The following is a 12,519-nucleotide window of genomic DNA, read 5'->3' as shown; positions in this document are numbered from 1 at the left end:
CAACACTTCTGCCTCACTGTGTAGCCATGTGGATCCATCTTCATCCCAGACTGAGCTCCTTGAGTTGGGGATCCATGTTGTTGGCTCCCTTTACAATGCCTTGCTCTCTGAGGGTGCCCAGTCAACATGTGAATGACTATTAAAAAGTGTTGTTGTTGTTGAGTGCCATTGAGTTGATTCCAACTCATTTTGTGGCCTTATGCATGACACAGTAGTAATGCTCTATAGGACCTGCTTGGCTGTAGTCTTTAAGGAAGTAGACTGTCAGATATTTCTCACAAGGAGCTGCTGGTTGGTTGGTACCACCAACCTTTCAGCTACTAGCAGAGCACTTAGCTGTTGAGTCACCAGGGTTCTTTGTTAAGATGTGTATTTTAGGGGGAGGGGAGAATCTCACTCTATTTTGAATAACTGAAGGTAATTTTTGTTGCTTAAAGATAACAAAAATCAATGTATTTTTTTTTTTTTTTGTTAATGTCAATTAAAGCCAGTTTGTTATTTGCTTTTTCTTTTTCTTTTGTATGGATGGACTTTTGTTCATCATTTAAAACAACTATTTTAAGCAAGCTTAGAATGATGCCTTGACAGTTTAAATATAACAAGCTCTTAGCAGCTGGAGACAAGGCCACATTCAGGGGCCTCTTGTTGACTTTCTTTACAGGGTAGTAACTAATGCTGTACCTACTGCTGTGGAAGAAGGAATACAAGCTTTAGAGTGGTTGGGACTTTGAGGACTAAGGGAAAGATGCAGCTCTGAACTGGAGCACTTTGGTTAGTAAGACCTCCTGTGAATCAGCCTCAGTTCGGTGCCAATTGTCCAGTCCAGTTAAGGGGAAGAGCTCCCAAACCTCTGACTTCTGCATTGGTCATTTTCCACACTTTGGACAACCAAATCTTCTTAGTGTAGTCCAGGGGAATGTGAGTACTACACTGAGTTGTCCCTTTAATTTAGAACATGTCTCAGCAGACTTAATACTGCATGCCCAAGGAATAAAAATAATGTCTGATTAAATAAAATTTAAAAAAAAAAAAAATAGGAGGAAGAAGAGACCTAAATGTTATATAAGTAAAACAATTGATTTTTTTTACTCAACATTTAAAAAAAATATTATCTACTGCATTTCTCTTTTCCTTTTTATAAATGTTATTAAGTATTTTCAATAAAGAATAATTGAAGCATGGGCTAATATCTAGGTGCCTTGAGGATTTTTATTGTTTATAAACATAAACTACAAGACTAAATGCAGAAGAACTGAAAGTGATCGGAGAGGTAGTTGTGTAGACTTTAGATGAGATAATGTATGAGGGAGCTTCAGAAAGGTTGTGGGAAAATTCCATTCTCTTTAATTCCATTTTCCCACAAACTTTCTGAAGGCCCCTCTTGTGTATGGATGACAGTACATCATGGGCAGATGAGTTTATTTCTAATGTGTGATTTCATATACTTCCGAATTGCATTGAAGACTCAGTATTTATTATTCTAAGGAGCTCTGGTAGCGTAGTAGTTATGAATCCGGCTGTGAACCTTAAGGTCAGCGGTTCGAAACTACCCTGTACAGGGTCGCTATGGGTCGGAACCGACTCGACGGCACTTAACAACAACAACAATGTATACTTGCATTTTCAGCATTCCTAAACAAAGTGTTAAAATGTTATAGTGTTAAAGCACTCATATGCTAGCGAAAGGTTGGCAGTTCAAGCCCATGAGCTGTCCCACAGGAGAAAAATGTGGCAGCCAGCTTCCATTGAGGACTTACAGCCTTGAAAACCCTTCATGGCAGTTCTACTCTGTCCTATGTTTGTCACAATGCGTTGGGATCAACTCGATGGCAGTGAGTTTGAAGTAACCAAAGAGCTTTTTACTTACTTGAGAAAAACCTCTGCTTTCTGTGAGATTATACTGATTTGTATTAAACTTTCCCATGTAATGTCTCAAACTGTAGCACTTAAAAAAAAAAACACCTCTGTATGATAAATCGCTAAAAAGGGCTGTTACTGCTTTCCTCTCACATGTTAGCATTTTATAATTTTGCTTTTTCTGGTTTACTTGAAATGTGAAAATAATTGTGCTTTGTTTATGAATCTGCCTAATATCTAATTGTTAGTCCTTATCTTCAACATAATTTTGATGCTTTTATTAAACTTTTTTAATAGAATGTATCATGGCTAGTTTTTGGAATTTTTTTAAAATTGCTAAACAACATTTAATCAGATATCAAGTTGGAATATGGAAAAGTAAGTTGACCTCTCAAAACAGATATTGTTTTTATTGCTGTTATTAACTACCATCGAGTCAGTTCCAACTCATATTGACCCTGTCTAGGGTTTCCAAGGAGTGGCTTGTAGGTTTGAACCACCAACCTTGTAGTTAGTTGTTGTTGTTGTTGTGATGTGCCGTAGAGTCAGTTCCAACTCATAGTGACCTTGTACAGGGTTTCCAAGGCTGTAAATCTTTACAGTGGGAGGAGGAGACTCACCATCAGTAACAGCCCAAGGCTGATTCCTGAGGTGGCTGAGGTGAAACAGACCTCCACCCTTCACCCTCCTTATCAAATCTGACACCAACTACCCCTTCCATGGCATGCTTTACTTTTTTCATCTCAGGTCAGTAATTCATTTCAGTGGCCATGTAGAACTCACAGACAATACTCACAATTATAGAGTTTACTAAGGAAGTTGTTGTTCAGTGTCATCAAGTTTGTTCTCACATAGCCACCTTGTATTGAGTTTCTGTGGCTGTGAATCTTTGTGGGAGCAGAAAGCCACATCTTTCTCCTGTGGAGCAGCTGGTGGGCTCAAACTGCTGAGCTTATGGTTCACAATCCAATTCTAATCATACAGAGCCACCGTGCTCCCATTAAGAAATTCAACAATTCAAGATCAGCAATGCTCAGGAGACAGTTCTTTGGTTAGGACAGTCTCCCCTCTGCCGTGCTTGGCCTTGGCTACTGTTGAGGCAATGTAACAAGGCTCGTTTAGCACTGCTAATAAATGAATGCACAAAGGGCACTCCCCTTTGCCATAGGCTCAGTCCAAGGTTGCTCAGCTCTAGCTCGGTGGATCAGCAAACCTAGCTCCCCAATTAAGATGTTGCAGATACCCCATCTGAAAGGGAGTCTCCTGTACAAAGACACTCGGTTTTACAGGCTCTCTACGCCAGGAAGTCCATTGCTCAATTGCATTCTCTGGCTATTGGTTCTGCTGTTGCTCCTCTGTCACTCAGCTCTTGCTTTCTGTCCCTGGATCAAGGGAGGTTCAGTGTACAGGGATCTTAGGTTCCAAAGGACATGCTTCACCCCTGGTCATCTTCTGTGTTGGTAATGAGATCCCCACTCCTGCTTCTGAGAAGGCTAATTTAATCCCAGCAGGATGGCAAAATTGACCAATCCCCTTGTTAGGGTTCCAAGTTTTTACAATCACAATTAATCTTGTTATCAATCACTTTCAACAATTCTGTAATCTTGTCAGAGTGTTTCCCCACCTTCTCTTACCCAGATCCATTAGGAAAAGAGGAAATACACCCAATCTGCATTGCCCCAGCCAGTCATTTGGTGGGAGCTACAAAGATGATGGATGACTGGAAAGGCTCTATGAAATGATTCACTGCACCGCAGGAAGTTATTGTGTACCTGAGCACCTTCCAACTTAGAAATTCGTCTTCCAGCACTATATCAGATAATGTTTGTTGTGATGCATAGGGTTTCCATTGACTGATTTTCCTAAATAGACTATCAAGCCCTTCTTCCTAGTCTACCTTAGACTGAAAGCCCCACTGAAACATACCCACTGTGGGTTATCCTAAAAGTCTTTCAAATACTGGTGGCATGGCTTCAAGCATCACAGCAACACAATCACCACAATACAACAAACTGACAGGTGGGTTGCAGTAAAAAAGAGATAACCACAATATAATGTACAACGGGACTTCAAAAATTTCATGGGAAAATTCAATTATCTTTCAATTTCATTTTCCATTAAAATTTTGAAGTCCTCTCATAAAACATAGTCATTAGGCTAAAGGATGAGATTAAAAAAAAAAAATTCTTCAGAGTCCAGTTATTCACAGGACTGTATCATCACTTAAGCTTTTTATTTCACACTATTTAAGGGCATAGTGGTTACGAATCGTAGTGGTTACGTAGTGGCTGCGAACCTCGTGGTCAGCAGTTCGAAACTACCAGCTGTTCCTCGGGAGAAAGATGAAGCTTTCTGCTCCTGTAAAGATTTACAGCCTCAGAAACCCTATACAGGGTCGTTGTGAGTCAGAAACCAACAACGAGGAAGGGATGAGGCTACACAAGTCCATTGTGACCAAGTATGAAATGTGAGTCTTTCTTACACAGCTCACTAAGAAGAGTTTTTTAGTTCCTAAACCCGTTTTATGCCTATGGACAAGCCCTCTGCTGGCTATTCCCACGGCCCACTCCCTCTCCTACAGGAGACAACTCCAAGTCGTTCCAATGAGACCCTATCTAGCTGGCCTCTCCATACAACTCCCTAAACTTTTCACCCAACTTCCTTCCTTCACAGTTCTCATCACTATCTACATTTCCCTTGTTCATGTAAGTCCTTTTCCCATCATTTCTCCAAGCTCTAGTCCACAACTGTTGTTGTTGTTAAGTACCACTGAGTGGATTCTGACTCATAGTGACCCTATGTTGGGTTTTTGAGGAGCCGCTGGTTCTAACCAAACCTTGTAGTCCAGTGCTTATCCTACAGCACCACACCACGACTATAGACACCTAATACTTGTTGTTGTTGTTGTTATGTGCCGTGGAGTTGGTTCTGACTCATAGTGACCCTGCTCAGGGTTTCCAAGGCTATAAATCTTTATGGGAGCAGAAAGCCTCATCTTTCTCCCGTGGAACAGCTAGTAGTTTGGAACTGCTGACCGTGAGATTAGCAGCCTGATTTGTAACTACTACGCTAACAGAGGTCCTTACCTTATATATTGTTGTTGTTGTTAAGTACCGTGGAGTTGGTTCTGACTCATAGTGACCCTGCTCAGGGTTTCCAAGGCTATAATTCTTTACAGGAGCTGAATGCCTCATCTTTCTCCTGCAGAACAGCTGGTAGTTTCGAACTGCTGACCGTGAGGTTAACAGCCCAATTTGTAACCACTACGCTTCCAGAGCTCCTTACCTTATGTATAGTCGGGATCTATATATATATTAGTGGTGGGTATAACTGGTGGTGCTGTGGGTTAATGCGCCAGACTCCAAAACTGTCTGAACTGAAAGGTCGGTGGTTCAAGCTCACCAGCTGCACCTTGGAAACCCTATGCAGGGTCCCTATGAGTCAGAACTGACTCGACAGCACTTAACAACAAATAACCAGTTGGCCCAGCACTGAGCCTCCCACTGAAGAGTCATACAGTAAGTTGGAGCAATGAGAAATGAAATGCTAAAGCCACTGTCGGAGAACTCTGAAGCTAGAAAGAGGTTGACACCGGTGAACCTGTCACTGCTTCCTGTTTTTCTCCTCTGTGCTCTTGATTCTGACACCAGAGCATGTATTTCAGTGGAAACAGCAGAATTGGTATTAGGGAAACAGAATGCAATAATGTGACAGCCTCAAATCTACTTCAGCTTTTGTCGTGTTCATTTAGAAACCGTGCTAATATAAGTGAGGTATTTGTTCATTAGTAAAATGTTGTTAAGTGCCGTCCAGTCAGTTCTGACCCATAGCGACCCTGTATAGGGTTTCCAAGGAGCAACTGGTGAGCTTGAACCACTGACCTAGTGATTCAAACCGACTTTGCAGCCCAGCACATTAACCCACAACATCACACCAGGTTAAATGGCTAATACTTATCATAATGGAAATGATAGTGTTGTATTCAAATTAGTTCTCCCCTTTGTATGAGAATGTGAATGCTTCATGTTAATTAATGGATGTTGTTGCTGGATGCCATCAAGTTGGTTTTTACCTGATAGTGACCTTAGGTGACTTGAGTAGAACTGTTTTAAAGGGTTTTTCTTGGCTGTAATCTTTACAAAAGCACACTGCCAGGTCTACCTCTCACAAAGCTGCTGGGTGGGTTTGAACTGTCAACCTTTCAGTTAGCAGAAAAATACTTACCCATTTCCCCACCAGGGCTCCTTTTCCTAAGAGATAATAAAAAAAATAACATTGTTGCTGAGCTGATTCTCCAAGAGATCCTATAGCACAGAATAGAACTGTCCATAGGGTTTCCAAGGATAAAAATCTTTAAGGAAGCAGAATGCCACATCTTGCTTCTTCAGAACAGTGGTGGGTTTGAACCACTAACCTCTCACATGGCAGCTGTGTTATTTAACCATTGCACCACCAAGATTGCCTTTATTAAAGGATTGGACTAATTAAACAGGGTACAATTAAGTTCTTCATCTATTTAGTCAAGGATTACATACAGCAAGATGCCCAAGATTCTTTTGTTTAGAGGCAATGTTGTTAATATGATTTTCAATAACCTCATATGCATGCAAAAGTTGGACAGTGAATAAGGAAGCCCGTAGAAGAATTGATGCATTTGAGCTATGGTGTTGGAGAATATTGAAACTGCCACGGGCTGCCAAAAGAACCAATAGATCTGTTTTGGAAGAAGAGCAGCCAGAGTGCTCCTTAGAGGCCAAGATGGCCAAACTTTGTCTCTCATACTTTGGACATATTGTCAGAAGGGAACAGTCACTTGAGAAGGATATCATGTTTGGTAAGGTGAAGGGTCAGAGAAAAAGAGGAAGACACCTAGAGAGATGGATTGGCAAAGTAGCAGCATCAATGGGCTCAAGCGTGGCAACAGTAGTGAGGTTGGCCCAGGATCGGGCAGTGTTTCGTTCTGCTGTGCATAAGGTCGCTGTGAGTCAGTACTGACTCAATGACACCTAACAACAGCAACAACAATATAATCAAGAACTGATGTTACTGAAAGAAAAAGTCAATATTACACTGAAGACATCAGTGAAAAACAAGGCTCCAGAAATCAGTGGAATACTAACTGAGATGTTTCAATAAGCATATGCAAAGTTAGAAAGTACTTACTTGTCTATGCTAAGAAATTTGGAAGACAGCTACTTGGCCAACTAACTAGAAGAGATCCATATTTGTGCCCATTCCAAAGAAAGGTGATCAAATGGAATGTGGAAACTATCAAACTATAATATGACACACAAGTAAAATTATACTAAAGAGAATTTAAAAAAATGGTTGTAGCACTACATTGACACGAACTGCTAGAAATTCAAGCAGATTTAGAAGAGGAACCAGAAATATCATTGCTGATGTCAGCTGGATCTTGTCCGAAAGAAGAGAATACCAGAAAGATGTCTACTTGTGCTTTATTTATGGTACATTTAACTATACAGATCGTGAAAAATTATAGATAACATTACTACAAAGAATAGAATTACAGAATACTTCATGGTGCTCATTTGAACAGAACAAGGGGATACTGAATGGTTTAAAATTAGGGAAGGTATGTACCATGGTTGTATCATTTTACCATATTTATTCTATCTTTATGCTGCCAAATAATCTGAGAAGCTTTACTATATAAAGAAGGACATAGTACCATAATTGGGGGAAGACTCATCAACAACCTGTGAAATATAGATGACACAACCTTACTTGCTAATAATGAAGAGGGCTTGAAGCACTTACTGATGAAGATTAATGACTACAGTCTTCAATATGGATTACAACTCAACATGAAACCAAAAATCCTCACAACTAGGTTAATAAGCAACATCATGACAGAGAAAAATATTAAAGTTGTGAGGATTTCATTTTATTTGGATCTACAACAATGCCCAGATTATCAGCAGTCAAGAACTCAAATGAGGTATTGCACTGAGCAAATCTACTGCAAGAGACTACTTTAAAGTATTAAAAAACAAAGATGCGCACATCACCCAGAAGGGGAAGTGACCAAAGAACATCAATGAAGTGGCGAGCTAACCCCTACATCGTTCAGCAAACTACTGTGAACCTGGGTGGAGACCTGGTCGGCCAGCAGCAAGGCAAGACCTGGGAACTCATGGGCTCAGAGTCAATGACACAGCCACAGAGGACTAGAATGGAGAGCGGGGCGGCCAGCCAATAAAAAGAGGGCAGACAGACGCAAGAACACCCACACTTGCAGATGATACCCACTTAACCTGGCTTCAATGACTGGATGAACAGAGCTCAACCCGAAGAAGAAAGAAGAGGAAAAAAGTGTCATCTGATACAATTCAATAAACCTGACCTACACCTATAAATGCAGTAGCTCAAAAGAGGAAACAAATCCCTGCTGCAAGAACTATTCCCACCCCTCCACACAAAGGGTAGTCAGGGATGGGCAACTTGGACATTGGCTACCCAAAATGAGGGGAGGGATACAAAGGTAAGACGTGACTGGCTTACAAGCTTTCAAGAGGGAACCTAGATACAAAGGACATGGAGGAAGGTAGAGTCTCCAGTGAATGGTATCCAGACTGTCCAGGAAGGGCTGATGAAATGAAATACAGATGGGTCTCTTGTGATGCGATAGTGAATAATTGTTATCAGGACTGATTGTGAGGGTTGGAAATCTAAAGGTGGACATTTTGTAGCAAGGGGGGAGTGATTAACTTTTCAGTCTAGGAGCGGAGGACCCTGGAACCATCAATGGAGAAGAGCGTAGAGCAGGACCATACCCAGAGAAGCAGTGAGGCCTGAGATGGAGGCAAAGAAGACGACGTGAAGAGATGGAGGCTGGGGACTTGGGATACAGAGAGGGAAAGGGGCTGAGGACTGTGGTGGGGGTGTGCAGGCTTACAGGGTACACCCTTTGGTTGGGTGAGGATGCATGGACGGGATGGTAACTATGCCAACGAAACAATGTATGATAGAATGAATGTAAAACTAATGTTCTCCCATGTAGACTATCACACAATTCACAATAAAACATTTATTAAAAAAAAAAAAAAGCAAAGATGATATTTTGAGGACAAAGATACATCTGACCAAAGCCGTGGTATTTTCAACCACTTCATATGCATTCAAAAGCTGGACAGTGAGTAAGTAAAACTAAAGAGTTGATGAATTTGAATTATGATGTTATTGAATCATAAATATAACTGTAGAGTGCTAGAGGAACAAATAAATTTGTCTTGGAAAAAGTACAGGCAGAATGTTCTTTAGAAGAAAATATAGTGATACATTATCTCATGTCCTATAGGCATGTTATGAGGAGGAACCAGTCCCTAGAGAAGGAGATCATGCTTGTGAAGTAGAGGGTCAGTGAAAAAGACCTAAGACCTACAAGAGATGGATTCACACAGCGGCTGTAACAATAGCCTCAAACAGTAATAATTGTGAGGATGGTGCAGGACCAGACAATGTTTTGTTTTGTTGCATTTAGGATTACTGTGAGTTGGAACCAACTCGATGGCATGTAACAAGAATAATAATATATAATAGCTGCAGTTTACAGATTATCAGTTTAAAAACATTTTTATTAGAAACCGGTGGAAAGATCATCTTTGAGGTCATCTTGCTAGCTTTATGATCAATATTATCTGTAAACCTAGGAAGTAACTTTAAAGGTCCCATAGAAAATTCAGGCTCTTCGATTTTCAGAAAAAAATGCTCTATAAATAAAATCATTTATGCTTCATATATATACATTTGGGGCTCTTAGAAAAGTAAGCATGTCAAATGGCTTTAATAGAAATATATTTGGTCATCCTGAGTCATAATAATAATTCTAGCATTTTGAAATATTTAAAGCTTGATTCGATGCCTTCCTTATGTGATGCTCAGGATCCCAATTCTTGAAGTAAACTCCAAGTAAATATAACTACTAGTTATTCAAGGAGCCCAAGTAGTTCTCCCAGCACACAGGAAACCATTGTCCTGAAACTGGGCCCACGTATTTTTATTAGGGTTCACTGGTGTGGCGCTGTGGGTTAATGTGCCAGACTAGAAAGCCATTTGAACTGCAGTGTCGGCAGTTCAAGCTCACCAGTCACTCCTTGGAAACCCTATACAGGGTCACTATGGGTCGAAACCAACTCAATGGCACTTACATCAATAAGACCAAGACTTGTGTGTTATAAAGAGGCATGCTTTTCTTTCAGGAATCTTTTTTTTTTTTTTTTTGACATGTAATATATATCTAGATGAATTTTCACAAATAAACACACGTGTGTAAGCAATACTGAACTCAAGCAAGAGAACCTAATAAATGTCCTAGAAGTTCCCCTGGGGGAACCTCTCCATCAGTACCTACTTTCTCCATGAAGTATAAACTTGTTTTTGTTAAGTGCCATTGAGTCAGTTAAGTGCTGACTCACAGCAACCCTGTATAGGGTTTCCAAGAAGCAGCTGGTGGGTTTGAACCACCGACCTTGCGGCTCAAACTGAGCTCGTGGTCCAGCACATTATCCTGCAGTGCCACACCAGGACTCCTGAACTATAAGCTGCTTGTTGTTGTTGTTAAGTGTTACCTAGTCAGTTCCGACTCATAGCAATCCTGTATATGGTTTCCAAGGAGTGGCTGATGAGTTTGAACCACCAACCATGTGGTTCAAACTGACCTCGTGGTCCAGTACGTATCCAACAACCACACCAGGATGCTTGAAATATAAGTTATGGGCTCTTTATTAGAAATCTTTAGCTGATTTTTGGAGATGAGAACATTTAGAGATGTTTGAGGACATACTCGAGTTTCAGTTCCATGTGTGGACAACTCAGCAGTACTCAATAGGGTTTTCCATGGTTGGGTTTTCTGATGTATATCACCAGCCCTTTCTGCCAAGGTGCCTCTGAATGGACTCAAACTTCCAAACTTTTGGTTAGTAGCTGAGTAAATTAACCATTTTCAACACACAGTGACTCCATATTCAAGTTGTTGTTGTTGTTGTTAGGTGCCATTGAATAGGTTCCAATTCATAGCGACTTTATGCACAACAGAAAGAAACACTGCCCAGTCCTGTGACATCCTCAAAAGCATTAAGCTTGAGCACATTGCTGCTGCCACTGTGTCAATCCAACTCTTGGCGGGGGTGGGGGTGGGGGGATCTTCCTCTTTTTTGCTAACATTCCACTTTACCTAGCATGATGTGCTTCTCCAGGGACTGGTTCCCTCTGTTAACATGCCCAAAGTATGAGAGACAAAGTCTAGCAATTCTGGCTTCTGAGGAGCATTCTGGCTGTACTTTATCCAATACAGATTTGTTTGTTCTTCTAGCAGTCCATGGTACTGTTAATATTCTTCTCCAACTCCATAACTCAAATGCATCAGTTCTTCTACAGTCTTCCTTATTTACAGTCCAACTTTCACATGCATATGAAGTTATTGAAAATATATGGGTTGGATCAAGCATACCATAGTCTTCAAACTGACATCTTTGCTTTTGAGCACTTGAAAAAGGTCTTATACAGCATATTTGCCTAATGCAATACATCATTTGATTTCTTGATATTGATGTGACTCAAAGCAAAATGAAGTCTTTGATAACTTCAGTCTTTTCTCCATTTATTATGATGTTATTTATTGCTCCAGATGTAAGGATTTTTGCTTTCTTTACATTGTGGTGAACTCTATACTGAAGGTTATGATCTTTGATCTTAATCAGTAAGTATTTTAAGCCCTTTTACTTTTAGAAATCAAGTTTTGTCATCTGCATATCACAGGCTGTTAATGAGTCTTCCCCAGTCCTGATGCCATGTTCTTCTTCTTGTAATCCATCTTCTCAGATTATTTACTCAGTGTAAAGACTGAATAAGCACGGTGAAAGAATACAAACCTGGTGCACATATTTCTTAGTTTTAAACCATTCAGCATTCCCTTGTTCTATTCGAATGACTGCCACTTGGTCTATATACAGGTTCCTCATGTTTCATAAAGTCAATTGTTGTTGCTGTTGTTGTTGTTAAGTGCCTTCAAGTCAGTTCTGACCCATAACAAACCTGCATAGGATTTCCAAAGGAGCTCTGGTAGCATAGTGGTTATGAGTCGGACTTCTAACCTCAAAGTCAGCAATTTGAATCTACCAATCTTTTCATGGAAGAAGGATAAGGCTTTTTGCTCCCATAAAGATTTACAGTCTCAGAAACCCTATGCAGGGACGCTGTCAGTAGGAACCAACTCCACAGCATACCACTATCACCATAGGGTTTCCGAGGAGCGGCTGGTGAGCAATTCAAAACAACTTTGCAGTCCAGTGCATTAACCCAGAGTGCCACACCAGGACTCAAGGTTGTTGTTGTTGTCAGGTGCCATCAAGTTGGTTCCAACAGAACAAAACACTACCCAGTCCTGGGTCAAACTCACTATTGTTGCCACGCTTGAGCCCATTGATGCTGCCACTTGGTCAATCCATCTCGCTGGATTTTTCTCTGACCCTCCACCTTATCAAACATGATATCCTTCTCCAGCGACTGGTCCTTATGTCTGAAATATGAGAGACGAAGTTTGGCCATCCTGGCCCCCAAGAAGCACTCTGGCTGCACTTCTTCCAGTTGGTTCTTTTGGCAGCCCATGGCACTTTCAACATTCTCCTCCAACACCATAAC

This window comes from Chrysochloris asiatica, unplaced genomic scaffold, assembly GCF_000296735.1.
Source record: "Chrysochloris asiatica unplaced genomic scaffold, ChrAsi1.0 scaffold00129, whole genome shotgun sequence".
In the NCBI taxonomy this organism is placed as follows: domain Eukaryota; kingdom Metazoa; phylum Chordata; class Mammalia; order Afrosoricida; family Chrysochloridae; genus Chrysochloris; species Chrysochloris asiatica.
The sequence above is the reverse complement of the archived record's forward strand: the minus strand, read 5'-3'. Positions refer to the sequence as shown.